This window comes from Eptesicus fuscus, chromosome 19, assembly GCF_027574615.1.
Source record: "Eptesicus fuscus isolate TK198812 chromosome 19, DD_ASM_mEF_20220401, whole genome shotgun sequence".
NCBI classification, from domain to species: Eukaryota; Metazoa; Chordata; class Mammalia; order Chiroptera; family Vespertilionidae; genus Eptesicus; species Eptesicus fuscus.
Window position 1 is genome coordinate 46,722,123 of NC_072491.1, and position 3,493 is coordinate 46,725,615.

Genomic DNA, 3,493 nt, shown 5'->3' on the forward strand with positions numbered 1-3,493 from the left:
AAGCATAAATGTGTGCTGACCCCCAGTTCCAACTTCTGGACCGTCTTTAATTAGTGGTAAGGCCACCTCTGCAATGAGCTGTGAAGCTCCAGGGCTGTGGAGGGGCATCTTGTTTCCCTAGATCCTAGTAGAACTTCTGGAAGTAAATGCATGTAAATAGGGTTCACTCTTTCAGAGATTCAGAAGAAATGGGCTTGCTCACACACTCAGAAGTGATCCTTGCTGTTAGAAGATTCCAGAACAGAGGGAGATGGGGGTGCTGGGGAAAGACGATGTTAATAGCAGAACAGATTGGCCAAGCTTTAACAAAAAAATTTTCCCAGCTTCATTGGAATCGTTTAGACACCACAGGAGATGTGTTTCTCACCCCTTCTGTCTGGAGCAAAAGTCTTTTCCTCTTTCTGCAGCCCCTTCTGACAATTTGTCGCTGGCACCCAGTATTTTGTATGTGATGATGTGACTGGGATGATGACAAGATATTTCTTGAAACTGACTTACTTTATGCCAAGTATGAAATTGGATTTGCGATGGTCGGAGCAGATGGAAAACCCACAGAACAATGCCAGAGCAGCCATGTGTGGGCCCGGGGGCTGTGAAATCAGGCTGCTTCCAGGTGGGGGTGGGGGTGTCCTAGGGATCTAACTCAAGATGAAAGGAAAGGAAAATTAGCAAGGTGATCCAGGGACACTCACCCCTTCAGATTGGTGTCTAGTTCTAAATATCTTGGACTGTCCTGACAGATCTGGGTAGACAAACTCAAGCAACATTACTTTTCTCAGGTGGGTGCTCCCTCCTGCTTTCCCCCCAGGTTTCAAACAACTCTCTGATTGTATGGGGACATTTAATTTTTCTCCTTAGCCCTCCTCTCCCTTTAGCTCTCCCTCTCCCTCTGACCCTCAATTTCTCTCTCTTACCCCTGCTGCTCTTCCCTTCATCCTTGATCTCCTCTTACCCCTGCTTCTTCCTCTGCCTTCCCTGATCTCATTCTGCCTCCCAGTCACTTGGATGTGCTCCAACGGCTGCAACTCTGTTCAGATGGAATTTTACGCTTTGAACAAGGAGCTTATTCATGGCAATGATCAAAAACTGCACAGGAAGCTCTCATTCCACTCGCTACAGCTTCAGACGGTGGGTCAGTCGAGAGCACAGAACCCCCGGGCCTCTCGGGAGAGTGTGGGACCCTCGAGTGGGGACTCTGTGCCTCCACCGCTCAGAAGGACCTCTGGGTCCTCAGATTCAACAGCGGTCAGCTGGCCCTCCACCGAGGCTCCTCCTGCTTCAGACAAGGGCTCTGGAGACATGACCAGGGAGAGATGAAGGCAGCCATAACCCAGGGAAAGTCGTTTTTGCCCCCACCGTGAAACTATTTCACAGCCTCTTTCTGCTCCCATGCTGTCTTTTCTCTGCGCCACCCTCACCAGCTAAGTAGACTCCCTGCGAAATCTGTCATTGATCCTTGGTCTTCTCTTCTTTTCAACAAAGCCCAAGTTCCTTGCCATGGCTCATAGGGCGCTCCATCCTCTGCTAGTTTTCTCTGCTGAGGCCATTCCTCTCATTCTCTCAGCTTCCTAACCTCTTATACCAGTAATCAGTCACAATATTTGTATGCGTCGATCCCTGGCCTTTCACGAAGCCCTCTTTTGGAGGGAGTACTCTTTTCACCCTTTTTGCCAGTGCACCTGGCTAACTCGTATTTGTCTTTTCACTTTAAGCTTCATTATTCAATGTTAACTCTTCCAGGAAGCCTTCCTTGGTTCCCCAACCCACATACACCTATGCCCTGCCATCCACGTGCATGCCCTCTTCCCTGAACACACATATAAATATACATCCTGTCATTCAACCTACACCACACACACATGTGCATGCGCACATACACAGAGCTATACAGAAATCCACATAGCCACACTCACGCCCCCTACACATATGCCCACCCATACATATTAGATTGAACCATAGAAAATTGTCAATATTGAACTTTTTTGACCTATGAAAGAGTTATTTCATATCATGTATTTTCAATCTATGTATTCCCCCACTTCTACCTGTCGACACATACCCATTCCCAAATGCACATTCCATTTTGCTTAACATGAATCCCAAAATACCCCTTTGACTAGGAATTAAGCAGATTAATTGCATGGTATCCCCACCTCCCTCACACTCCACATTTCTGGCAGTGAGCTGGACATTAGCCTGTCTCAGCATATGCTTTGGAAAGGCATGCCTTGCTTTCCCAAGGCCCCAGAAGCCTAGGGCAGTTAATGAAAGGACACCTGGAACGAAGTCCCCTGGGCATTTCAATCAGCCCATCTCACTGTCAAGTAGAATGAAGCCCGAAGCAGTGTGCAGAGGTGCTGGCATGCGAGCAAAGCGCCTGAAACCAGCACAGAAGGTACGGCATGGCCTGGCATCAAAGGGATGCAATGCAGTGCCACAAATACTGAGAACTCACTACGTGCAGTATTATGAGCTGAACTGTGTTTTCCTGAATTTGTATATTGAAGATCTAACCTGAAATGTGACTGTATTTGGAAATGGGTCCTATAAGGAGACAATAAAAACTAAGTGAGGTCATAAGAATGGGGCCTTAATCTGATAGGGCTGGTAACCTTATAGGAAGAGGAAGAGATACCACTTCTCTCTCTCTCTCATCTCTCTCTCTCTCATCTCTCTCTCTCTCTCTCTCTCTCTCTCATCTCTCTCTCTCTCTCTCTCTCTCTCCCTAAGCACAGAGGGAAGGCTGTGTGAGGACACAGCGTGCATGTGGCGGTCTACCAGACATAAACCCTGATGGCACCAGGATCTTGGGCTTCTGGTCTCCAGAACTGTGAGAAAATAAACTTCTGTTGTTTGAAGTCACCCAGTCTGTGCTATTTTATTGTGGCAGCCCTCACAGATGAATACAGACAGGCACACTATTCTAGGCATGAGTGAGCGGGCAGGGAGCAAACAGATGAGGTCTCCACACTCACAGAGCTTCCGTGCTGGTGAGGCGGACAATAAACAATCACATAAATACCACAGCTTAATTAGCACGAAGGAAAAAAATCACAGCAAGAGAAGGAAACAGAGAAGGGATTAGATTAACAAGGCAGTGAGATGTCAGATGCTGTAGGGATTTGAGAGCTGTGCTAAAACTTTGCATTTGTTTCTGTGAAATTCTGAGACCCACTGCAGGGTTTTGAGCAGGGCAATGACATGGACTGACATATGTTTTAAAAGTATCACTCTCCCTAAACTATTTGAGGACAAATGCGGATTTACTAGTACATGATTCCACTTTAAACTACTTTTATATTTCCCCATGATGCCTGGGTATACTTGTAGTGTTTCAATAAATTTGCCTAACAGATAATTGGAAAGAAATAAATGAATAAAGAATGAATAAAAAATAGGCTTTGGAATGAGCAAAGATTAACTTAAATGCTGCCTCTATGACTCACTTGCTGTGTGAGCTTTGGCAAGTTGCTCAGCCTCTCTGAACCTCAGT